Here is a 27802-nt window from a genome sequence, read left to right as displayed (position 1 = left end):
TCTAGATATTTCTATGACGATGGAAGTCACTGTCTTTGTCATATGTGTTTTGCTATAAATAAATCACTAGGTCTAGGCCTCATTCAAGATAGGGAGATTACCCAAAGACTTGGATAACAGGAAGTGGGGATCATTCAGGGCCATCCTAGAAGTCTGCCCACTATAGTCCATTTAGAAGTGTTACATGATGACAAGCTCTCAGTATCTCTCATGACAGAATAGTTTCTAATAGTAGGTTCCCACCAAGGTTTATAGTAATTTCCATTTTGTTCTCCCCTTCTCATACTCTTGTCCTCATTCTCTCCATTTTCTCCATTAGTGATGGTAAAGAGGCTGGGAGATAAAAAAAAAAAAAAAAGGTCTTAATATTTGGCATCTCTAATCAGAAATGAATCTAATTTCTAATTTAGAGATGTGGACCATAGACATAATTTGAGGTGGTTTAACCATAAATTCTGAGTTTTTTCTTAGTTTCTCTTTTTTGCAATTGTAATGGAATTCAATGTTGTCAGGTAATGATCAGAAAGAACAAAAACATTCCAAAATCAGGACACCTCCCTTAATGTGTGTGTGCGCGCACGTGCGCGCACACACACACACACACACACACACTATTAAGTACATATATGAGAGATAAATATAAAGATATAGATGAATATGGATATGAACATGAATACTTTAGGGATATAGATGTAGATATAGTTATATGATGATAATATGAATTGGTATGTATTGGTAGAATATGCAGTTTTAAGCAAAGAGTTCTTTTTTTGCGGGGGGGGCGTTTCTTGGCTTTCTAGAATTCAGGGAGATGAACATTAAAACAATTTCAATAAAGGATAATTCAAGAACTAATATGACCTCAAATCATTGTTTGCTTTTGATGAAATATAAAATAAAAAGTTTAGTGTGAAACATGAATCCAAAGACTTAGGACTTGTCAATTACCATGTAAATTAATTTGGAATTTATTTGGGTGACAATAAGGTATCACTGAAGGGATTGAACCCTTTGACTATAATCAAAAGTATGGAAGGGAGATGAGTGAAACTATAGACAGAGAGACCAATCAGGAGGCTTCACTTTTGACTGGAACCAGAAGACAGGAGAGCATATGCTATATTCCAGGCACTATAAAGTCTTCTCATATATTGATTCATTTAACTTGTAATAACCATATGAGGTTGGTTCTATTGTTATAATCTTCTCTATTTTACAGAAGAAAATGCAAAGCACCAAAATAAGTATCTTGCTCAAATAACAAGGCCAAAAAGTGCTATATCGAGAATTTCAACTCTGGTAGCCTGACTACAAAAACTGCACTCTCAACTAAGCCATTTTAAGTTCTAGTAGATATAATGGAAGTGAGACAGGACTTAGAGATGGATTAAGATAGTGAGGGAAGGAAAGAGGAACTTGGTTGAGTCCCAAGTTTCTAGAGTATATGTCTTGGAGAATTATAGTGTTATTACCCTAAAGAGGACCTATGAGGAATGCAAAGATATTGTCAGCATCAAGAGCAGGGAAAAATGAGTTTAGTTTTGAAATTTAAATTTTCTGTAAGACATCCAGGTAGCGATGTACAAAAGCAAGAATGGTATACAAATCTAACTAGTAAAAATCATCAAAAGGGGAAAACTGGGTTTAGAAGACATACAGCCTCAGAATGTAAATCAACCATTGGTGAATACATTTAATCCTCCAATGAAATAAAAAATGTTCAGGGAGAATTATTTTGCTCTATATAGGATAGAGTTCCAAAAAAATCTGTAAAGAGCTGAAAAAGTATCACATGCAAAAGTTGATATAGCGTCCTAGACAAGTCCACACAGGGGGTAGAACCCTACCTAGTTCACCACAGTCTGCAGTCTGGCCTTCAGACCCATAGCTCAGATTGCTGATATGTCAGCTTCTAGGACTGGAATCATATTAACCAAGCTTGTGAAGACGGTGTGTCAGCCAAATAATTTGTTAATTTATGATTAAAAATATGACCAGCAAGTACGGCAAACTCATACATGCTGATCAACTGTTACTTTCCCTATAGACTTGCTATGTGGGAAGCTAAATCATACTCAAAAAATTGTGATAAAAAAAGGGTTTGACAAAATTCAACACTTTCATGAAAAAAAAAATTCAACAAAGTAGGAATAGAAGGAAATTACCTCAACATATTAAAACCTACATATAAAAAACCCACAGCAGACATCATACTCAATGGCAAAATACTGAAAGCTTTTTCTCTAAGATCAGGAAAAAGGTAAGAATGCCCTCTTTCATCACTTCTATTAAACATAGTACTGAAAGTCCTAGCCAGAGGAATTAGACAAGATAAAGAAATAAAAAACATTCAAATTAAGAAGAAAGAAATAAAATAATCTGTTCACAGATGATGTCATTTCATATGCAGAAAACTCTAAAGTTTCCACGTACACATACACACACACATGCACACACACACACACACACACAATTAGAACAAACAAAGCCCGCAATTAGCAAGACATAAAGTCAACACACAAAAATCAGTTGCATTTCTACACACTAACAATGAAAAATCTGAAAAGGAGATTAAGAACACAATTACATTTACAAAAACATGAGAAAGAATAAGATACTTAGCAATTAAATTAACCAAAAAGGTGAAGAACTTGTACACTGAAAACTACAAACTGTTGATGAAGAAATTAAAGAAGACAAATAAGTGGAAAGGCATCCCATGTACATGGATTGGAAGATTTAATATGTTAAAATGTCTATATTGCCCATAGTGAACTACAGATTCAAAGTAATCTCTACCAAAATCCTAATGATGCTTTTTGTAGAAATAGAAAAACCCATCCTAAAATTCATATGGAAGCTCAAAGAGCCTGAGTAGCTAAAACAATCCTGAAAAAGAAGGACAAAAGCTGCAAGAGTCATATTTCCTAATTTCAAAACTCCCGACAAAATTACAGTAATCCAAACAGTGTGCTACTAGTATAAAGACAGACATATAGACCAATGGAATAGAGCAAAGAGTCCAGAAATAAAACCTTTCATATATGGTCAAATGATTTTCAGCAAGGGAGGCCAAGACAGTTCAATGGGGAAAATACAGTCTTCTCAGCAAATGATGCTGGGAAAACTGGATATCCCCATAAAAAAAGAATGAGTTTGGACACTTTTCTAATAGTATGTCCAAAAATTACTTCAAAATTGATCCATGACCTAAATATAAGACCTGAAACTTCAGTACTTTTGGAAGAAAACATAAATCAAAATCTTCATGACATTGGATTTGGCAATGATTTTTTGGATATGACACCAAAATACAAGCAATAAAATTTAAAAATAGACAAATGGACTTCATGAAAATTAAGAGGTTTTCTTCATCAAAAGGTACTATCAACAGAATATAAAGGAAACCCTTAGAATGGGAGAAGATATTTGCAAATCATATATCTGATAAGATATTAATATCTGGAAGATATAGAGAACCCCTAAAACTAAAAAACAAATTAACAACCTGATTTTAAAATGCACAAATGATTTGAAGAGACATTTTTCCAAAGAAGATATACAAATGTCCATTAAGCATAAGAAATGAAGCTCAACATCACTAATCTTTAGGGAAATGCAAATCAAAATTATAAAGGGATACCACCTCGCATCCACTAGGGTGGCTACTATCCAAAAAAGAAAATAACAAGTGTGGGTAAGGAGAGGAGAAATTGAAGCCTTTGTGCACTGTTGATGGGAGTGTAGAATAGTACAGCCAATGTGGGAAATAGTATGGAAGTTCCTCAAAAACTTCAAAATAGAATTACCATATGATAATAATTCCACTTCTGGGCATATACTCAAGAGAACTGAAAGCAGGGACTCAAAAAATATTTGTACACACATATTCACAGCAGCATTTTTCACAATAACTAACATGTGGAAGTAGCCCGAGTGTCCATTGACAGATAAATGAATAAACAAAATATATGTGTATATACATGTGTATGTACATATATACATACACACATAGATATATTCACACACACACACGATGGAATATTATTTAGCCTGATAAAAGAAGGAAATTCTGATACATGCTACAACGTGGATAAACTTTGAGGACATTATGCTAAATGAAAGAGCCAGTCACCAAAAAGCAAATACCATATGATTCCACTTTTGTGAGGTACTTAATGTACTCAAAATCATAAAGAAAGCAAGTAGAAGGGCAGTTACCAACGGCTAAAAGTGGGTAAGAATGAGCTGCTATTATATATTGGGTATAGAGCTTCAGTTTTGCAAGACAAAAAGAGTTTTGGATGTGAATGATGATGATGGTTGCAAAACAATGTGTATGCACCCTATGTTGCTGAACTATGCACTTAAAAACATTCTTTAAAAAAGAAAAATTTGATAGGGCATATATATCAATACATGGAAAAAGAATCTAAAAAAGAGTGTATATATGTATAGCTGATTCACTTTACTGTACACCTGAAAGTAACACAACACTGTAAATCAACTATATTCAAATAAAAATTAATTTAGGGGACTTCCCTGGTGGCTCAGTGCTTAGGAATCCACCTGCCAATGCAGGACACAAGGGTGCAATCCCTGCTGCAGGAAGATCCCACATGCCATGGAGCAACTAAGCTTGTGCGCCACAACTATTAATCCTGCACTCTGGAGCCCGTAAGGCACAATTTTATTGAGCCCATGTGTGCAACTAGAGAGAGCCCACATGCAGCAATGAAGACCCAACACAGCCAATAAAATTAATTAATTAATTAGTTTAAAATTAATTTAAAAGGATTTTTTAAAAGCCCTAAAGTTTGCAGACCTGAGAGCTGTTATGAATAGCTAAAGCAACTTTCCCAGTTGAATCATCCAAAATGATTCTTATTCATTTGTTCATAAATACTTACTGAGGTGCTGGAACAGCACTGCAGATGCGCAGAAGAGATGCCTTCAAGGGTCTCAGGGCCCTGTGGGCAAACCCAGAAGTCACAGAGAGAAGGAAACAAAAATAGAAGCGTGTACAAAGCACAAACAGAACAAGGCAGGAGGCATAATTGTGATGTAAAGATAAGTAAAGGGGTTCAAGAAAGCCCTCATGGAAGACTGTAACAGCTGGAGCTGGTCTAAAATGAACCTAGGATTTAATGAATAGAAATAAGTAAAAGGAGCACTCCAGGCAGAGAGGAGATTCAAGGCTAAGGACTAAAACATCAAAGGACAATTTTAGCTATGTACCACGTAGAGAGAAGTCTAGTGTGGGACAGACCCAAGTAATTCCACCTTGAATGTTGACTGTGTATTGTAGAGTGAGCCACAATCTTTCTAAGCTTCACCCTCCCCATCAGTAAAAAAAAAGGGATAACAGTGCCTACTTTATAAGGATATTGTGATAATTAAATGTGATTGGGGGTGTTTATGGTGTGGTACAGATGCTGTCTCATGGGAAATGCCTACTCAATTATAGCTATTATAATGTCTATACATTTCTCACAGAAAACACAGCAGACCAGCCTCCTGACTGTGGCTCACAACCTGTCCATTTGGACTTTAGGACCACAGCTGACATGGAAGATGCCGAAATGTCCTGTCAAAGCTCAGATCCCTGAGCTTTCCAGGTCTAAGTTTAGTGAAGGCTGCAGAAGGCCGGCAAGGGGTGAAGGGGAGACTCACCCTTCTAGCAGACTCCTTCAGAGCTATAAATCAACTCCATCCTCTCCAGCCTTGATAACTTTATGTCTAGGAGCCTAGAGGCTGCTTTTCTTTCTGCAAACCAGGACATGGTAATAAGTCACTGATTTCAGTTGGTGCAGGGCCAGGTCAAATGACCTTTCACACAGCATAGGGCACTGACCTAGAAGAGAATGTACCTCCATGTGAGAAATTCTTAAACATGATGCAGGAAGTGAGCTTAGAAAAACAAAACCAAAAACAAGATCTCAGAGTCCATATTCTCCTTCAGGATGGAAATTCCTCCCAATACCAGCAACCTCAGTCTAGTCTTGATCTAAACCTTGTAATCTTCTTGACCCCATCCCCTACCTCTCTCACACCAACCTTCTGAAACTACTCCAGGTCCTTGTATATTAATTTCTATTTTAATTCTCCAAGCATTTGCAGGCAAGAATCCCTTGGCCTGAAACACTTCTCCACCCGCTTCAGCTAGTTAACTTCTATGTAACCTTCCAGAAACACTCAGCCCAAGCTTTATCTCACCTCTAAGAAGTTTTCTTGGTCACTCTCTTCCCTCTCAATAAATAAATTTATTTTAAAAAGCAATCAAATAATATCACCTTGTTTTATAATAATTTATTTCCCTGCCGTTCCCATTTGAAGGAATTTTCCTTAATGACAGGCACCAAGTTCCATTCTTCTCAGTTTCCTCAATTCCTAGTATAATGCATTCAATATATGTATGTTTTCCTTCAAGTTTTATTGAGATTTAATTGACATACAGCTCAGTATAAGTTTAAGCTATACAGCATAATGGTTTGACTTATATCATGAAATGATTACCACAATGTTTAGTGAACATTTATCACCTCATGTCGATACAAAATTAAAGAAATAGAAAATAATTTGGGGGGATGAAAATTCTTAGGATGTACTGTCTTAACACCTTTCATATATATATACAGCAGTGTTAATTATATTTATGTGTACATTACATCCCTAGTAAGTACTTACCTATCTTATAACTGATAGTTTGTACCTTTTGATTGCTTTCATCCAATCCCCTCCACACACACACCCACCTCGAGTGACCACAAATCTGATCTCTTTTTCAGATTTTGAGTTTGTTTGTATGTTTACTTGTTTGTTTTTGAAGTATAATTGACCTACAACATGTTAGTTCCTATTATGCAACATATTGATTTTTTCCTATGCATTTCAAAATGATCACTGTGGTAAGTCTGGTTAGAATATGTCACCCTGCAAAGATATTACTTCCAAAGGAAACAAAAACACTAATAAAATAGATAATATGCACCCCTATGTTCATTGCAGCATTACTTACAATAAATGCCGAGTGACAGATGAATGGATAAAGAAGATGTGGTATATGTATATACAATGGAATATTACTCAGCCATAAAAAGAATGAAATCTTGTCATTTGTGACAATGTGCATGGACCTTGAGGGTATCATGCTAAGTGAAATAAGTCAGACAGAGAAAGACAAATACTGTATTTCACTTATATGCAGAATCTAAAACTAATGAACAAACATTAAAAAAAAAAAAACAGAAACAGAGTTACAGATACAGAGAACAACCAAGTGGTTACCAGAGGAGAGGAGGGTAGAAAGAAATAGGTGAGGAAGATTCACAGATACAAACTTCCAGCTGCAAAATAAATGAGTCACGGGTATGAAATGAACAGTGTGTGGAATACAGTCAGTAACTAGGTAATATCTCTGTATGGTGGTATATTGCATTGAATGTATTTTTAATGGATGGATGAAGGGATAGACAGATGGAAGGGAGGAACAAAAATAAGAAAGAAGTTAAGGAGGAAGGATGAATCTCTCAAATCTTTCCTCCTTCCCACCACCTACCACCCCAGTGGAGGTGGCAATTCCCACTGCTGGCAGTGTGGTTGAGAAACAGATCTAGGTTCCCAGCCAGGTTCTTCTTATTGAAGTGATCTACATCTTGCTTATAGGTGCTATTCCACTGAAAGTTTTCTCAAGCCTATACTTTGCTCTAAACAATCACCTCTTTGGACATCCTTTGATATGATATTGCAGAAAAAGCACATGTTTTGGTCTCCTCCGGACATCTGTTTAATCTCTCTCTGCTGCTTAAAATCTCTCTGATGTTAGGAAAGTTATTTTACATTTTCCCCTCATTTTCCTCATCTGTGAAAACATTATTTATGATACCCACCTTGAAAATAAGAGTAAAAGGACATGAGGAATGTTTGAGTTGTGGGGTCTTTTATGAGGGCCTAAAGCAATCGGCAGGAGATCTCTCAACCCTTGGAGTTATTATGAGGTTTTTCTGTTTCATTCACTTTTTGAAACCCCAAGGAAGTTTTATAAGTAAACACTGTAAAAATGTCTTCTGCCTCTTGCAATCACACACCTAGTGCACTAATAACATTAGACCACCTCTTGGCTCGACTTATGACTCCCTCAGCTTAAATATTTCCTGCTAAATGGGTCTTTTAAAAGTCCTTGGGGAAAATATTTGCATTAAATATGCCAAGAAAATAAATACATACCTACAGCTTAACAAGAGAAAATTCAAATTAGTGAGAAAAGCATCAAGTTCGCAATAAATAAACAGGCATTGCATTTGCATACCTGCTAGAGGCAAGCTATCAGCAGTAAGGTCCAACAGAGCAGGGTTCCAAATCTGGTTCCATCATCACATACTCTGACTTATACAAAGTTAGTTAGTTTCTCTCAGCCTCAGTTTCCCCACCCATAAAGTAGAATCAAAAACAGTATCTTTGTAAGAAAGATAGAGTGAAGATTAACTGAAAATTTATTGTAGAAATGTTACGTGTCCCTCATATGCAGAGATAGGTAAATATAAATACTAATGAGATGCCATTTATACCTACTATATTAGCAAAATTTATTAAAGTGGCAAAACCCACTGCTGGCAGTGTAGTTGGGAAACAAATCTGTTTGTACTTTTCTGGGAACAAGGCAAATGGTTTCAATCCTTTAAAAAAAATATACAGGTGAGAGTCATATAGAGATTTCAAGAAATATTTACAGCCTTTCATGCGAAATTCTATCCCTGGTTATTTATTCCAAAAAAGAATTTTCAGCTTTCTTGAAGAACTCTGGGACTACATCTCAGATGTAGCAGAGGGGGGCAAGTAAGCTTTATTTTTGCCCAATATATATATTGCAAGCCTGCAGTATTTGAGAGAGGGGAAACATTTTTTTTTTTTTTAAAAAAAAGAATTTATCCTTTGGAAACAGTTGTTCAAAGGCAATAATCCAAAAGGTAAAAAGTTATACACATAATGAATTTTAATTAAGCAATAACTTATATGATTGAAAAAAAAGATGTGACGGCTAAATATTCAACAGAGTGTAAATTTTTTTAATGATTTTTCACTTGATAAAATGCTTTGCAATTTAAAAAAGTAATCACCATGATGAACATATTCTAACACAATAATAGAAATAGATGCAGGAGGAGGAATGGAAGGAAAGCTAATGTTTTAACATTTATTGCTGATTATATGTCAGACACAGAGCTAAGCACATGTGCAGAATGTGGGGAAAGCCTGTGGTATTCATTATGCGAAAAAAACAGAATTCAATACACTATATATCCATCATCATTAGAACCTTAACCAACCTCTGTGCTCATGGTCAGGAGCTATAAGAGAACTTAAAATAAATACTCGATTATCTAAGATGGAGTGGTGAGTTGTTTTCTTTCTTCTGTTTCCTTTCTGTTTCTTTAATATTGGTTTTGTAATAAAAGAAAATTATACTCTACTCTGAGGAGACATTTATAATGAAAAGCCATCATTTCCAGTTTGAAAGAGAACAACCGAAAGGCTTTCCAGTTTTCCAAAAATGCCTGATAAACAGAATGTTGAAAATAAATGCTTTATAATAAAAAATATTTTGCTGTTATTTTTTTAATTAATAGAAGTATACCTATGCCAAGACTCCAAATAGAAACTGAGAATTACAACAGCCTCCCAGCTTCCATGCCTGCCCTCCTCCACTCAATTCCACTCACTGGTCAGAGTGATCTTTTTAAAATCAGATTGTACCACTCCCCTGATAAAAATTTCCAAAGGCTTCCCCCTTGCACTTATAAAATAATCTAAGCTCCTTAACATGGCCCATGGTGCCCTACCTGACCTAGTCCTCATCTCTCTCTTTAGATTTCTGCTTCCCATCCTCCCTTGGGTTCCCCATATTCTAGCCATATTGGTCCTCATTCTTCTTTCTTAAGATGAATCTACCTCAGGGCCTTTGCACTTGCTCTTCCATTGTGTTGAACAATTTTCCTCCTAAGATTTTCTTCAAACTGGGCCCTTTTCATTTCTTAGATCTCCTATCAATAATCACTGAACTGTTGGACCCTTACAATGTATTAGGCTCTGTATTCAGTGCTAGTGGTCAGCAGTTTATGGGACCAGACCCAGCACTCAAGGAGATGAGCACCTTGTGGAGCACTCAGAAAGTAAACAGGCAAGCACAATTCACTGTGAGATGTGAAGTGGGTGCTGAGAAAACAGAGGAGATGTGGCAGGGGAGTTGTTGTAGAACCAAGGCTTGCAGGATCAAGGAAACAAAGTCCAAAGGAAGTAATATCTAAGCTGAAAGATGATCAAGAGAAAGTCAGAGAAGTGGTAGACAAATTGTCCTAGGCATAGGAACTAAGGAAAGGGTGTTTCATTCAGGAACTGGGAATGGGTTGCTCAAGACTCTAGAGCCTAGTGGGTTCACACAGAATTCTGCATACACAGGTAAAGGAGTTCTTATCTTATTTAAGAGGTAGGAATTCTAGGATCTCAACTAATTCACACAGGGTCAATTGCCAAAAGAAAAGAAATGATGTGCTGCTGTCCTCATAGTTCTACAAACACCCAATGCTGACCTGACTTTCCTCCCTTCCAGATTTCTCAAGAAATTGGTTTCTGGATGGGATCCTAACAGACTCCCTTCTCCTTCTACATTAATCAAGGGTGTCTAGTTAAGTCCACTCACCCAATCTAGCTCAGAGATAAGAAAGCCCAGAAGCCCCAAGGAGATTAGATTTTATGCTAAACAACCAGGACCCCACAGGAAAAGAGGACAAAGGCTTGACCTTGGAATTTGAAAGGCACTGCATCCCACCCCGCTCAGCTGCATCTTCTGAACTGTGTGTGGAGGGGGACTATATAGAAGGACTGAATGTGTCTTTCTTGTTTTCTCACCACTATTGGCTAATACTAAAATAAGAGGCAGATTGGGGTGAAGTGGAGAACAGAAATAACCCACATCCCAACAATAAACAACCCCTGGGAAGAGTCTGAAATGCCAATAACCTGGTCCCTACCCTACTATTATATCTGAAACTGCTATTACAAAATACCATAGACTGGGAGGCATAAACAACAGACATTTTTTTCTCACAGTTTTGGAGGCTGGAAAGTCTGAGATCAGGGTGCCAGCTGGTCAGGTCCTTGTGAGAGCTCTGTTCTTTTCTTGAAGACAGCTGCCTTCTTATTTTATCTTCCCATGACTTAGAGAGGGGAAGTAAACTCTTTGGTCTCTTCTTTTTTTAAATTTATTTATCTATTTATTCACTCATATATTTATTGGCTGTGTTCAGTCTTCATTGCGGTGCGTGAGCTTCTCACTGTGGTGGCTTCTCTTGTTGCAGAGCACGGGCTCTAGGCGCTCAGGCTTCAGTAGTTGTGGCACACCAGCTTAGTTGCTCCAGGGCATGTGGGATCTTCCTGGTCAAGGGATCGAACCGTGTCCCCTGTATCAGCAGGTGGATTCTTAACCACTGCACCACCAGTGAAGTCCCTGGTCTCTTATTTTAGGGCACTAATCACATAATGTGGACCCCACCATCATGATCTCATGTAAACCTGAGTATCTCCTAACTGTCCCATCTCCAAAAACACCACATTAGGGGTTTACAGCTTCAACATATGAACTTCAGGAGCACATAATTCAGTCCATAACACCTGCTGACTCTGACTTTCTAGAAAGTTCTGTCTCTTCCCTTTTCTGTTCTTTCCATCTCCTCCCCCATTAAATAAACAATACAACACAAACAACATCTACTTATACTTATAAAACACTGTGTGCCAGATACTGTTCTATAAGTTTGATATGCATTGTCTTTTAATCCATGCACAAGCCAAAGAGGCCGGAACCATTATTATCCTAGTTTTACAGATTATAAAACTGAGAAAGACGTTAAGAAACAAGGTCAACCAAACAACCCTGCCACAGAAGGAATCCTAAAGATGCAAGGGACAGCTGGGTTTGAGAGATCCAGACTGAAATGAGGAGGGTGTTGCAGGCAGGGGAGAGGCAGTGAGTGGGGGTGTGGCCACAGGGAGGCACAAAGTGGGTTCAGAGGAGCGTGAGGATGCCTGAAGCGCTCTGGACCACACCTCCTCTGATTGTGCACCCCTTCACAGTGCTTTGCGTGGGCTCAGCCCACAGCGCTCAGCCCACAGGTCATCCATTACGAGATCCAAATTCTATATTTTCAAAGCTCCTTCGGGGTGGTCCATGTTTCCGGGTCCTGAAAATAATTTTTTGAATCCTCTCATTTTTAAAGTATCTGAAAAGAGAACCCTAGTAATAAAATGGGTAAGGAGGAACACAAGTCAACTTGAAGCTAACTACTAAGGAAGTTTATTCATTCAGCTTGAGGGGAGGGTGTGTCCATATTTGTGGGAAGGAAATTTGATGGCAGCAGTCCTGGGAATTGTTGTTTTCTAAATCATGATAATTGGCAAAGGAGCATTTTGGGAACGTTGCTCTAAACAGAACTGTCAGGGGAGGAGCCCCTGCAATTATGACCACTGTGGATGAAAGATCTATATTCAAAGACATCATTATGAAGATGCGGGTGAAGGGGTAGAATTAGTGAAATAATAGAAGTTAATTTCTATTTTCCTCTATCTGAGTGAATGAGGCATATAATTAAGTCAAATCACCTTCACCCACTTACATGTATGCTGAGCACGTGTGCACATGCACACACACACACACACACACACAGAGCCTCTTCTGTGTCTGTATTCACAGCCACTCACACCAGAAGAGCATCGACACAAAAATAATGCTTTCTGTAGAAAGAATCACACCTTTTTTTTTTCCACACTCACCATCATTTTGTGGCTTGACTTGTTTCTTTATTAGAAACTGGTTCATTGTTAGCTCATGGGAACGATGGTGATTGTTAAATCACGCCTGATGATTTAGACAGCAGATGTGGGTTTCAGCCGCGACTACATCAAAAGGAACTCTATATGCTTATCTTAGTCTTCAGTTCCCTCACCGTACACCTGCAATGATAATACAGAAAGGAGCAATGATTTTTGTTTTTTGTAGCACTTTATTGGAGTATAATTTCTTTACACTGTTGTGCCAGTTTCTGCTGTACAACAGTGAATCAGCTGTATTTATACATATATCCCCATATCCCCTCCCTCCCATGACTCCTTCCCACCCTCCCTATCCCAGCCCTCTGTCATCACCCATCATCGAGTTGATAGCCCTGTGCTATGCAGCAGCCTCCCACAAACCAACTATTTTAAATTTGATAGTGCATATATGTCAATGCTACTCTCTCACTTCGTCCCAGCTTCCCCCTCGCCCCCCATCCCATGTCCTCAAGTCCGTGCCCTACATCTACATCTGGGGCAGTGTTTTATTTTACCTAAAGGATGCAAGATTTTCCCGATCAAGAAACTAACAGCTAATGTAAATGAAGACAGCATATCTCCTTACTGCAGAATTGCCTAGACTAAAACACTTTCCCCATGGGGAAAATTTCCTACTTGTCTGCACATTTGTTCAGCTGGACATTCAGCCCCTGCACATTCCTGAACCAAAGCTGCCAGATACTGAGCCCCAAGGGGCTGATAAAGACCATGACCTCTGCCATGGGCAACGCAGGATCCTGTCCTTCTCAGGGCTGGCACTAGGGTGAGGCAAGTGAGGCACCTTGGGGGCAACATTTAAGGAGGCGCCTACTGTCAGGTCATGCAAGTGCCAGGTCCTTGCATTTATACCCAGGTACCTCACTTACCTTACCCCTGTCTCAGTCCTGGTCTTTCTCCAGGTTTTGAAAGTTCCAGCCTTGAGTCATCACTCTCACCATGACATTCCTAGTGCTTTGGGAGGACATGCTACTAGTTCACCATTTCCTTCTACAATGTCCATCCTCCTTCCCCAAAAGTGTGGCTAACTTCCAGCATTCTGACCCACATCTTAGGCAGGTCCTTTTTCTTCTCTCAAAAGACACTGTTCGCTGGATACAAGCACCTTCCTTTCTCTTTTTTGCTGACCTCACAGCTTTCTGGGGCAAGAACCAAACTGCACACTTGTGGTCCCTGGACGATACACATCTTTGTCAAGATTAGTTAATGCTAATCTTGGACATTGTTTAACAGCCTTTTCAAATTATTACCATCCTTTTCTGGGCCAGCTCCCTGACACACACATTCTCAATAGGGGCAATACAGCTTCCTCCAGGAGCTTTGTAGCCTTTTTTTTGCCCTGCTTGATCCTCGCCTCATGGATTTTAATAGCACAGATATATTAAATATCTGTTTATATTTTCAGGTAAAGTTCTGCTTTGGAGGGCAACAAACTGTTGTTTGCTTAAGATTTGTTCACCCTTGCCACCCTAAGGATCACCCTTAGGGGTGATATTGTCCCCACCGAGAGTGAAAGTATTCGGGATCACTGTGTAACCCTTATTCTCACAGTGTAACCCCTGGTTGATTACAGATTTGGTGGTTGAGCTCCACAGGTTAAGAGAATTAAATTTTCAGGAAAGTTTTAGTTTTGCATATTTTCTCCCAATCTTGTGGTTTCATGTGGGAGTTTCCCTGGTTAATCTCCCCAGCAGGTAGAAGAGATCAGGAGGGTTTAGTAGTCCCTGGTCCACATTTCTTTCTTGGTGTAGCTAATCTATTAAGAATCTGCAAGTCTTGGGGGTTCACTCTCCTATTTCCTTTCTACTCAGATCTGGCATAAGGTGATGATCCTACAAAGCTGTGTCTGTCTGGAGGACCTAAACTTTCCTTCAAGAAATTGTCCTAAAGTCTAGACCTGAAGCAGAGTAGATGAGCAGGCTCATTTGGCCACAGTTCTAAAGCCACATTCTCCAGTTATTCACTGGTAGTGAAACTAATCATTTGACCTCCATCTTTTCCATGCCTTATTGCCTTAATGCCCATTAGGTTCTAAATTCAGGAAGGGAAAAAAAGAGATGTTATTTGTAGGTTCCCTAACACTCTAACACATAACTTCCTCATGTAGGTTGTAGGCTTTCAAGAGTACACATCATGACTTATATTCCATCCACTGTCCTAGAATCTTATATAATATATTGCAGGTAGTATGTTTCATCAAATATGACAGTCTGATGAACAAAGTATTTCTTTGAACTTTCAACTTGTGTTCAAAAATATTTATTTCAGTCTTGCTTCTGAGATAAATAGGTTGCGTGCTCCTGCATAAGCCACATCCGTAGTCCTGAGTTTCTCCATGTGAGAAATGAAGATCAGTGCTCTATGTGTCTGAAGGTCCTTTCAGCTCTGCTGTTCTAGGCTGCTGCGGCACAAATGCATAGATATGATGTAAGCTAAAAATTTAAGGGGATCGGATATCAGGCAAGGAAAGAAATCCCACGGGATGGCCATAGTCCTAAACTATAATTGTTTAGTAAGGTAATATTGCTTTCTCAGTTTCTCAGGAGTTGGGTGACAGCTACTCAACCTTTCCCAGCAACCCTGGAGCAACTAAGAAAGGAGAACAAAGTGGGAGGAAAGGGATGAATGAGAGAGGAAAGAAAGGAGAGAGAATGAGGGAGAGACGAGAGAGACAGAGGCAGAGAGAAAGAAACATAGAGGGTAATGGAGACAGGGTCAGAGAGTGAGATAGAGGACGAGAAAGAATCAGAGAGATGAAGACAGATAAACAGAGACAAAGACACATACAGAAACAGGCAGGGAAGAGAACAGAGAGACTGAAAGACAGACTCAGAGAGAGAGAGAAGCAAAGAGAGAGTCACAGAAAGAATCAGAGAAAGACAGCGAGATATTTGGAGACAGGGACAGAGAGTGAGCGAGCTCAGGATCTGCCGGTGAGACATAGTCACTGAGAGATTTCCAAGGAACGAAAAGGAAAAAAAAAAAAAAAAAGTCATGTTATAACATTTTCAAATGATCACCATTACTGAGATTTTTCTTCGCAGGTACCCTGGGAGAGAGTGGGAGCCTGGGCTCTCTCCCGTCTCTCTCCTCCTCTCCCCTCCTCCAATGCTCTGCTTATGCACAAAAGACAAAGTTATTTGAGTCCTGGGTGCTGTTAAATGCTCTCTTGCCTTCATTTACAATGTGCTAGAACATGATGTTCCTCCGGAGATTTCGTGTAGGAGAAAGTCCCCGCAGCCAAGAACAGAAGGGGCCGCCAGCCCTTCTCCCGAGCCGCAGCACCACCAAGAGCGGGAGCGTGTTCACACTTCAACTTCAAGAGTTTGCACCTTCAGTTTAATAGGCCCAACAGTGCCAACACCAAACAAATCCCTCCCTGGCCCAGAAGCAGCCCCACCCCCAGGCCGAGCGCCGAAGAAAGCACTTCCTTAAAATAGGAAGCCGCAGGTCTCGAGAGGAGTCCACTTACGGCCGGAACTTGTTGATTCGCATGGTCCCTCCAAGGAGCCTGCGCATTCTTGATTTATCTCTGCTTTTCTGGACTTCAGGGGTTCCTAATCTGAATGGTACCTTCAGTCATTTGTCTCAACTTCTGTTCAAGCATCAGTAGCAGTCCACACATGACCCCGCCTTTCTGTTTGCCTTTTTAGCGCATCCTACCTCTCAAGATCTTTCCTTCCTCTTCAGGATCCGCTTTACTGATTGGTGGAGAGTAGGATAAACCAAAAACAAACCAAAAACCCACCCTCCGTGCGTGGACTTTTATACATGTGCCTCCGTGAACACAGACTGCCTTATTCTGAAGGGGCTGTCACATTTCTACTTAAGTGTTACTGTGCTATACAGTCCATCCTACATTGTACTCATTGCAAGTCCGTAGTGAAAGAACTTGGCGTGGGACCTGCCACTTAGCAGGTGCTCCACGAATATTTTGAATACAGTAATGAGTTTGACCTCCATTTTATCATTCTTTTTTTTTTTTTAGAATTTTATTGAGATATAATTGGCATACAATAAACTGCATATATTTAAAGTACACAATTTGATATTTTTTTTCTTATGAGTAATGTATATATGGTAATCCCAATCTCCCAATTCATTCCTCCCCTCCACCCCCGCTTGCCCCAGTTGGTGTCCATATGTTTGTTCTCTACATCTGTCTCTATTTCTGCCTTGCAAACTGGTTGATCTGTACCATTTTTCTAGATTCCGCATATATGTGTTAACATACATATTTGTTTTTCTTTTTCTAACTTACTTCACTCTGTATGATAATCTCTATGTTCATCCATGTCTCTACAAATGACCTAATTTCGTTCCTTTTTATGGCTGAGTGATATTCCATTGTATATGTGTACCACATCTTCTTTACCTTTTGCTCTGTTGATGGACATTTAGGTTGCTTCCATGTCCTAACTATTGTGAATAGTGCTGCAATGAACATTGGGGTGCATGTGTCTTTTTGAATTATGGTTTTCTCCAGGCATATGCCCAGGAGTGGGGTTTCTGGATCATATTGTAGCTCTATTTTTAGTTTTTTAAGGACCCTCCATACTGAAAAAATCTTTATTATAAAAAAAATTATTTTGAATAAAGTAAGGAACTTTGACCTCCATTTTATCACTCTTCCTTACAATAACACATGGCCAATGAGTGAGGTTCACACTCAGGGCTTCAGTGGGCTTCCTACAGGAAGGAGGGTTTTAATGCCCCTTCTGACTTCCTGGGTGTGCCAAAGAGGACCACAGGGTACAATGCAAAGGCCATGGGAATTGGAATTTGAAGATGTGGGATAGCCTCCTGGTTCTACACATTTGTAACTTGAGGGATCTCTATTCCATTATTTCTAAAATACAGATAACAAAACCTACCTTGCTTACCTCTCATGAGGGTCTAATGAGTTAAACATGGAAAGGTTTTTGTAAACGGTAAAAACTTAATCTTCTGCCCTTATTTTAGGTTGTCTCCAGTGTCATTAACTCAAGGCAATAAAAATGAATTCATTTTAAGTTCCGTGGCTACATAGTAGGCACTGAATCAACATTTATTGAATAGGGGAATGTTCTTGGTCCCCTCCCTCTCCTCTCTTTTAGTCTGTCCATTCTAATACCTACCTGACATCTGATGTACAGCTTTCTCTTCCTTTTCAAGCCAGACCCTTGAGTCCTTGGACTAGAAGATAAAAGAGTTTCCTTGCTTTCAGTCAGTGCTCCACTGGACATGGATAGTATTTAGCCTCTGATCTCATCAACACCACTATCTCTAGAACTCAAGTTCTTTGGGGGATTCTGACCACAATGTCTTCCTCACTTCAAACTCACATTTCATATCAAATCAACAGCCAATAAAAAGAACCTCTCTCTGTGTGAAACAGACCATGAGAAAGGAAGGACTTTCTAACCCACGCTGGTATCAGAGATTTAAAGGGAAACACTCTGCCCCTGGTGTCCTAGAGAAGTGGGAGGAAAAGGAGTTAGAAGGCCAGCCCCAAAAGGAAGGGGTAGAATTGAAGTCACTTGATCAATCACCCATTCTGCCTAACAGAGTCCCTCTCGATCCTTTTAAACTCAGACCTGGGTCTCAAAGGTCAGTATCTTACACTCTCCAAGGAGACCAGCAATGCCCCACCTGTGAGGATGAAGAGGCTTTCTAAATATCTGGAAAATTCCTGAGGAGAAGCAGCACTGCTTTCTGCTCTCTGACCACTTCCTCCAACATAGCCAGCTAATAAAAACAGCCTCAAAATTCAGACTACATCTAAGTCCAAATTTTCAAGCCTTCACTGTTAATCCTTTTTTAATTGACATGGAATGTATCCCCAACTATTAATGGAAAGTGTACTTTCTGGAGTCTAATTAAATGCTCTAATCACATTTCTACCATTCAAATTGGTTTTAGGTTTTATCGGCTTTGTTTTTTTTCTAATGAGCTGTTTACTCTGCTGGTAACCACAGTGTGGACAAAAGGGGAAGATTCAAAAACAGCTCCAAAAATTCAAAAAGAAATAACTTTGATATTGATAAAAATAATAACCTCCTGGAAAGCAGGGGGTGGTAAGAAATCCCGAATTTATTGCTGCTGTGTTGAATGCACAAATGTCACTTCCTTAAAGAGGGAAAATTAGTTTTTAAGCCTGGTTTAGCAGCCAGAATCTCGGGCTGTCTGCATAATATTGGATTTTCCAAGGCTTCTGTGATGCCCCGAGGTGGGGTGTTTTGCATGCAAATTGCAAATTATATAATGCTAAAGATGTTATATAAGGAAAAAATGAAGACTGTGTTCTCATTCCTTTTCTTTTTTTTTTTTTTTTTCAGTCTCTTCTTCAACCTTTCTGGTCCTTTGACTCCAGCTGACATTTATTCAGCACCTACTGTGTCTTAGGTGCTCATATCATTTATAACTTGTGACAATCATTTGAAAGAGAGAGAATTATTCCACTTTGGTAGATGAATAAACTGGGGCTCAGAGAGTTTAAATGACTAAGCCATCCTCTAAGGAAGAGGCATTGCTCGTTCCCTTCACTAGAGCTTTTCAAATCTGGGCATATATGAAAATCCCCCAGATGGCTTGTGAAAACACAGTTTGCTGGGCTGCACACCCCGAGTTTATGATTCAGTAAGTCTAGGGTGGGGCCCAAGGCATACATTTTCAACAAGTTCCCAGGTGATGCTGATGCTTTTGGTCAGGGGACCCATTTTGAAGAGCAATGATCTCCAACATGCTACCTCTTCCTCAGGTGCATCAACCTTGTGGCAAGAAGGGATTCCAAGAGGTCATTCAATCCATGCCTCTGTTTTGGATAGGTAAAATATTAATTAGACCTATTTTATAAATGAGACACTAGAGAATTGTTGACAGCAGAAAGGAATGTCCTATGCAGAGTCAGCCAGGCAGTAAGAACCAAGTTACTAACATTTATCATTAGGTTGACATTTAGCAGGTAGGACATTTTTAAAGTAGGGGCTCATCTAATAAACTAATTCCCCACTCTACACCCTATCCTGTGAGCCAAACCCCAGTAAGAAGTCAGTTGGCTGGTTAGAACCAGTCCCTTCCAGACACGGTGATCCAAGCCTATCACCCATGATGGGGGTGTGGAGAGTGGATGAGGCTAGGGGTGGGAGGCAAGAAGCTCGATTTCTCCAAGACCTTCATTCCAGAAGGGCAGAAGGGGCTGTTCAGGTGGCTCCCACAATCCCAGTGAGAGACCAGCAAGGTTGAAGGAAAACATTCATCCTTTTATCTTAAACTTGTATATGCCCCCTGTAATATACCATGAACTCGTTTTTTAGTAATGTCATAAGCTATTTTCTCCCTTTGTACTTTTTCACTTGCAAAAAGTTTAATTGAAAAAAAGACTTAAATATTTCAATGCAAACATTTAAATAAGGTACAATTTTTGTATCCCTATCATATTTCTTCACCAAAACAATGACCTGGGCCTCTCTCTCAATGTTGAAGATATTCTACTCACAGCACCTGTGGGTGTACAGCAATCACACTTCACAAAGCAGCATTTATCAATGTCTAAAGCAGAGAATAATTACAGAAAAATCCTAGATATGTGTGCAAGCCCACATGTCTCAGGGCAGCCCCCACCTGCCCTGGTGAAGTAGGAGGAGTACGGCCTCATACATCACCTGACTATAAGATCAGGGATATGTCTGTCTGCAGAGCCTCCAGTCAGTCTCCAGAGCCTCCAGTCAGTCTCCAGACCCAGACCCTCATCCTCCTGAAACCTCTGCTCCACACTGCACCAGGGTTTCTGCAGTAAAGCTCAGGTCTGAATACCGCATTCCCCTGTGTCATCCTCCATGGGGACACTGGTGTCTCTCATCCCTGAGCACAGGTTTCTCCTCTAATTGTCAGTGATTGACAGTGCCGGCTTTGGTTGCAAGCCATCTCAAAGTTTTCATGAAAACAATTAATGTATCAAGTCGCAATCAAGGGACTTCCCTGGTGGCACAGTGGTTAAGAATCTGCCTGCCAATACAGGGGACACGGGTTCTGTCCCTGGCCCGGGAAGATCCCACATGCCGCAGAGCAACTAAGCCCGTGAGCCACAACTACTGAGCCTGCATGCCGTAGCTACTGAAGCCCAGACACCTAGAGCCCGTGCTTTGCAACAAGAGAAGCCACCACAATGAGAAGCCCATGCACTATAACAAAGAGTAGCCCCTGCTTGCCACATCTAGAGAAAGCCTGTGTGCAGCAATGAAGACCCAACCCAGCCAAAAAATAAAATAAAATGAAAATTAAATTAAATTTTTAAAATAGTCACAATCAAGAAAAACAGACATTACCATTTAGGATTTCACTTCTGTCGTTTGGATATGACTGCAGTGAAGAAGGGAAAGTTCAAATTTAATCACTAGGGAAACATAAATACCTTTGCCTCTCCCTATCCCTGGGTTCCACATTTGCAGATTCAACTAGCAGTGGATCAAAAATATTTGAAATAGGTCTTCCTAGGTGGCACAGTGGTTAAGAATCTGCCTGCCAACGCAGGCGACACGGGTTCGATCCCTGCTCCAGGAAGATCCCACATGCCACAGAGCAACGAAGCCCATGCGCCACAACTATTGAGCCTGCGCTTTAGAGCCTGTGAGCCAGAACTACTGAACCCATGTGCTGCAACTACTGAAGCCCACATGCCTAGAGCCCATGCTCCGCAACAAGAGAAACCACAATGAGGAGCCCATGCACCACAACAAAGAGTAGCCCCCACTCACTGCAACTTAAGAAAGCCCTCACACAGCAAAAAAAAAAGACCCAACACAGCCAATAAAATAAATAAATAAATAAATTTATAAAATAATGCTTTAAAAAAAAAATTTGAAATAAAAATTCTAGAAAGTTCCCAAAAGGAAAACTTGGATTTGCCACGTATTTACATAGCATTTGCCTTGTACTAGGTATTATATGCAATTTAGAGATGATTTAAAGTATTTGGAGGATGTGTGTAGGTTATATGCAAATACACACCGTTTTCTATAAAGGACTTGAGCATCCTTGGATTTTGGTATGGAAGGGGTGGTCCTGGAAGCACTTCCCCATGGATATTGAGTAATGACTATAATTGTTTCCTTCATCTTACATTTTTTTAAATTAATTAATTTATTTATGGCTGTGTTGGGTCTTCTGGCTGTGTTGGGTCTTCATTGCTGTATGTGGGCTTTCTCTAGTTGTAGAGAGTGGGAGCTACTCTTCGTTGTGGTGCGAGGGCTTCCCAGTGTGGTGGCTTCTCTTGTTGCAGAGCATGGGCTCTAGGTGCACAGGCTCAGCAGCTGTGGCACACAAGCTTAGTTGCGCCACAGCATGTGGGATCTTCCCAGACCAGGGATCGAACCTGTGTCCCCTGCATTGGCAGGTGGATTCTTAACCACTGCACCACCAGGGAAGTCCCATCTTACTTTTTAAGTAAAGTCCCAGTACTTCTTCTTATGTGTTCACTGAACTTGAACTTGTACCTTTAAATGCCAATACACCTCTAGGTCCTTGAACGCTGAATCCTGAGATGTGAGTGATCCAGAAAACGGGAGAGTCGAGGCACTTACCAGAAGACACTCAGGTGGGAAGGTGCAGAATTGGGACCTGCCCCTGCCCCTTTCCCTTCAGCTCATGCACTTGACTGCCATCTCACATGTCTACTCCAGGTGCGACAAGGGACCGTTATGTCAAGGCAAATCCCCCACCATTCACATCAAGTCCAGTGTGCTGAACTCACTGCACAAACCTGGTCAATCTCTTTCTCCATTTGGGGGCCTCAACCTTCTTATGCCTTAGTTTCCTTCCGGCTCTGAAATTCTGGATCAGTAAAAACCATTTGCCTGTCTTTATCCAGATTTCATAGTCAAGAGGTAAAGAAAATGAATCTTTTTTAAATTCTTACTAGATCTAAAATACAACATAATTTCTTTAATTTCAAAGCTGTTCGCTCCCATTCTCCTTTTCTGTCCTTTCTGATATTTCTTTCCTCCATTCTTGTCCCCTCTGCTCTCCATTTTCTCCCCTTTGCATTCTGTGGGTGGTTTGCATCTTCCACCCCTCACTGCCCCTCCGATTGCAAAGAGGACAAAACTACTTGGTCAAATGTCACAAGGATGCTGGGTGATCTAAGACAAGCTGTGTACCTTTCTGGGCTCCCTCATCTATAAACTGGAATGTTTGGGCCAAATAATCTTTTTGATTCTTTTGTCTATATAATAATTTTAGAATATTTTCCCCTGCACACGAGGATAGAAGAGTTGTTGGTGGCATTCTTTTGCTCCGTCCCACCTTGTCCAATGTCACCTTCTCTTTTACCTTCCATCTTGCTCTGTAGATGTGAGATTTCCCAGGACTGCTGAATGCCTCCACTCTACCTGGGAGGAGAGAGGACATGAAGACCTCAGATACTTCTTGGCAAGTGAGTAGAACAGCTAAACGGTGCCAACAGTGACTGATGAGTAAGTTGCAATTCGGCAACCGGAGGAGCTTAAGGGCACTTCAGTAGTTTTCAGACAACAGACTCAAGAGCAAGGAGCGCTGTGAATCTGTTAACAACGAACCTTGTCATGGAAGATGGATGAGCCTTGGGATGAGCTTTATAAATGAGGGCATGAAAGGGACAGAGTGGCTTTGATGTTGTGGAACTGAGGGACACTTCTGGCCAAGACTGGTGAAATCATGGGATTGGCAGGCAACAGCTTAAAGGAGAACACAGTTTAGATGAAGACATAGTGGTGCAAAGAATAAAATGAACCATAAGCTCAGAAGCACTGCATGCTAAAGTCTGTATTACTGCTTTAATATTGAATAATTTTTGGTAACCAAGTTCCCTATCCTCAGAGTCTTGGTAAGTTCTTTGCTTAACAACTCCATTCATGGTGGAAAGCGTAGGCAGTGGTCGTTCTGATTCAGCCTGGGTATGATACAAAATGCAAAGCCTCAGATCGCAACATGAATCTTTCTTTGCCTGGTCCTTGCACGCTCCTCAGACCTCATCTCTATACAGGGCAAATATTCAGCTGATACGCAAGGATTCATACGTTCCAGTTGGCAGAAAATTGAAGTGTTTCTATACTGTTTGCTAAATAGTCATGGCCTGAGCTCCCAGATTGTCCCTACCGCTTGCCTGGTTCTTCCCCCAAATAGTCCCCAGAATTTTCCAAGATTCATTACCTAGAGTGGTTGCCTGGTTCTGCTGTGTATCTCCTGTTCCTGTGTTATGTCTGTCTTCTGTTCCTGTTGGTTGGAATTTGTGGCAGACAGAGATGGACGACCCAGATCCTCCTTCAGTGAAGCACTTACCATCTCCTTGCAAGAAATCTATCCAAGACTTGCTTTGGCTGCCGAGAACAGGGGCCATGCTCTTCCATATCAAATAAATGAGCAAGATGTAGTTTAAGGGCCTGGCCATTTCAGCTTAGTGGGGAGCCTTCTGAAATGCAACATTTTCTCTAGACCTCCCTGTGGGATTGGCCAAATTTTTATTGGACTTGGATATTGGTGCATCATCTCACCCTGCCCGATCTACCTTCCTGCTTCTTGCTGTCACAGTGAAGATGCAGTAAACATTTGGCACAACTCATTTTGTCTCAGTATCTGTTTGCAGAGAACCCAATCTACCACAATGTAGGTCTTTATGAGTTTGGGAATATTTTTACTACCAATGTTGTTAACATAAACTAAATTGTTTTCAGTTCCTAAGGCACTTCATAGTCTCTCCTGCTTCTAACCTTAGCATTTGCTATTCCTTCATTTTAATATATCCTCCCTGCCATCATTCTTCACCTGGACTATTCTACTCTTTCTTTCAGAACTCGTTCTCACAGTCAGAAGGTTATCAGTCCTAAAAAACTTCTCATGGCCATATAAGAGTTCACTTGCGCTGTAACAAACTATTATATGCATAGCAGCTTAAATACAGAAGTTGACTATATAAGTTGCTCATTGGCATGAGTTAGCTGGGTAGCTGCTTATAATCTCACGGAGCTAAAATCAAGGTGCTGACCATGACTGCAATCTCATCCAAGGCTTAGGGTTCTCTTCTAAGCTCTTTCAGGTTTTGTGGCAGAATTCAACTCCTTATGGTTATGTGATCAATGTCCTCATTAGCTTGTTTACTTTCTTTCAGGCCAGCAGGAGAGTGTCTCTTTGAGGCTTTACCGTCTTTGAAAGGGTTCACCTGATTAGGCCAGACACACCCAGGATAACCTCCCTTTTCTTTTTTTTTTTTTAACCTTTCTTTTGATTAACTCAAAGTGGACTGATTAGTAATGTAATCAAAGGAGTGATATCCCATCATATTTCATAGGTTTTATTCATATTCAAGGGGAGCAGACTATCTCCAGCACAGCCAGCCACTGTGGCAGAGGAAATAAAGTTTTGTACTAATAATGGAATGTTCTCACATGGAGTGATACAAGCACTTTTGTTCACAACTCATTGGCCAGAACTAGCCACACGACTCACCCAACCACACAGCAGCCAGGAAGTGCCGGGAAGGTGGGCAACTGGAAATGTTTTAACAATCACTAAAAACTATCACAGAGGATAAAGATGTTGTCTTCTACTTCTGGATCCCTAGTACTTACCCAGTGAATGAAATATGCCAACAAATATAGATGTTAAGACAGAACATTCCCAAGATATCGTTATGGACCTTCTTTCCCTCCCTTCTTCGACCATCTTGAAACTCAGAAAATAACAATGCATTCAACTGTGTTTTCATGACTTTTGTATTTATTATTATCTTGATAAAATTTTGCTATTGAAATTAAGAAAAACAAAACCCATGTTTTAGATATAGAAGGACATAAAAACACTTCAAAGATATTTTAAGTGAAATATGGATCTTTAATAAGTATATAATCCTTATCGAACTTTTTTTGGTCCTTAGGAGTCAATAGAGGACTGTCTCTTTGCCCGTGTGTCGAGGGTAGCTGTTCCCTCTACAATCCTGAAAAAAAGGTGTTAAAATATGGTTAGAAATTAGGTATGGTGTGAGTTAAATATTCATAGTCAACATTTTCATTATCCTGACGAGAAAATGTCCTTGAAGAAGCAAATTCAGAACATGTCCTATATTGTGGTATTTTTTAATCTTGTTATCGATGTGATGCAGATAAACCTCAGAGCAGTGATGCACAAAGGTTCATTCAAGCAGTCAGGGCATTGGAATGATGCATTTGGGAGGAACAAAGAGCAGTTGAGGCTTTACCAGCCTCCCCCCAAACCACTGGTTTAAAATAGAACACGCAGTTCGTACAACGTTCTGTCTGCATAAAATATGTCTAAAGAATCATCATCAGTGACTTCACTTTGATTCTTCTTGTACAGTTGAAGATTTTAGAGATAATTATCTAATTAATGCATTTTTAACATCCTGTACAATAGACAAAGTGGAAAAGGTGGTCCTTCTAATACTAATAGCCAAGGGTCCCAGCCTGTCATCACACAATTTCAATTCTTGTCCTATAAAAGGAATACCAGGCATGGGGATGAAGGCAAGAGTTAGGGGGTCTGTCAAAAAACCTGTCTGCCTAGTGACCATCCCTTGGTATTGAGGCAACAGAAAGAAATGTTATTACCTGGTTCCAAGTGACACAGGAGAAAGAGACCCTTAAGTATTCAGATTCTAAAAGTCAGAGATCTCAGATCCAGGCTGAGGAGGGCAGGGAGAGATGAGTTAAGCCAGTAAGCACAGGACATCTGAGTGAATTACTCAAACCCAGTCTTGTAGGAGCTACACTCCATGTAGCAAACCACACACAGGTAGGCTAGGGCATCAGACCTGGACAGATGTAGGCAAAATAAAACAGACCATAGGGACAAGAATAAACCAGTGTGGGGTCAGGGCTTAGTGACTGTTCCAGAAAAGAGAAACTTACCAAAACTTAAGTGGAAAGAAGAGAAAAGAGAAAGAAGAGAAATAGAAATGGTGTAAAGACACAGGATTAATGCTAAAAGGAATAATAAACAGGTATGCCAGGTATGCCATGAGACCTAGGATTCAGGTGGAAATCCATGTCAGTTTCCTGCAAAACACATTTTTCTCCGGTTCCCTTTATGAAGATTCAGGGATTCTTTGCCCTTTTTTGCCATAAGCTAAAGATCATTTCTAAAATTTATGTGGGAAGCAATGCACAAGTATAACAATCCCCATAGAGTTTGAGGTTAGACCACTGTAGCTACATGGGAACAATGGTGCCAATAATACAAGTTGGAAGAGTGAGGACACCTGAGTAGGGTAGGCCCTCCTTGCGTGCCATTAACAATGTTTCTAAGCATCCCTCTGGTGTCATGCTCTGTGTGATGTGACAAAAAGATAGATTCAAGGCAAACAGTAGGTAGGCGCTGAATGAATACTCTTTGAATGGAAACAAAGCCTATCTTTACCCTCAAGGAGCTCGCAACCCAACAGAACAGAAAACTGAGCATAACTAGATAGCATTAGCTGTCTGTTCCCTCTAACATAGAAAGCAAGATAGGAACCCTCTCCTTGGGGTTCTCTGAGCTTCCTTGGTGAGAAGCAGTAGCCACTTGACAATTGTCTGCAAGATCCGTAAACCCCGTTGTAATGATGGGATTTTTGACAGAAGTTTAGAAGTTTCTCAGTGTAACACTGAGAAAGCTTTAGGGAGGTACCTGAGACTGCACATCCTAAAGAGTGCAACCACGTTCCCAGCCCAATGACTTTCACAAGGGGGACACCCCCCCCCCAACAGAGCAGCAACAACCACCTGATTCAACAGGATGATGGAGGCACTGTGGTCCACCCAGCAAAAATTTGAGCAGATTGTCAAATGGGTTGTATGAACCTGGTGGACTCTTTCACAGATGTTTATTTTAAGAAAAGGAGATCCTTGAACTTGAGAAAATAAGTCCTCCTTCCACTCTTCTTCCTTTGAAAAGAAATCCAGTTGTTACCCCC

General features: G+C 40.2%; 1 long non-coding RNA gene across 2 annotated transcripts in view; it reads right to left on the bottom strand.

Annotated features, from left to right (window-relative positions):
• Positions 1-5751, bottom strand: part of LOC130835005 (uncharacterized) — a 32661-nt gene extending 26910 nt beyond the window's left edge. The window contains exons 1-3 of one of the 2 annotated variants that reach the window (XR_009048814.1): positions 5674-5751; positions 4911-4970; positions 258-333 (exon numbers count right to left, since the gene is read on the bottom strand). This is a non-coding gene — a long non-coding RNA (uncharacterized LOC130835005). Of the gene's footprint in view, positions 1-257; positions 334-4910; positions 4971-5673 lie in introns of those variants that run through there. The other variant, XR_009048813.1, reaches the window with a different exon arrangement.
• Positions 5752-27802: the final 22051 nt, after the last annotated feature.

This window comes from Hippopotamus amphibius, chromosome 13 (assembly GCF_030028045.1).
Source record: "Hippopotamus amphibius kiboko isolate mHipAmp2 chromosome 13, mHipAmp2.hap2, whole genome shotgun sequence".
Taxonomy (NCBI): domain Eukaryota; kingdom Metazoa; phylum Chordata; class Mammalia; order Artiodactyla; family Hippopotamidae; genus Hippopotamus; species Hippopotamus amphibius.
The sequence above is the reverse complement of the archived record's forward strand: the minus strand, read 5'-3'. Positions and strand labels throughout refer to the sequence as shown.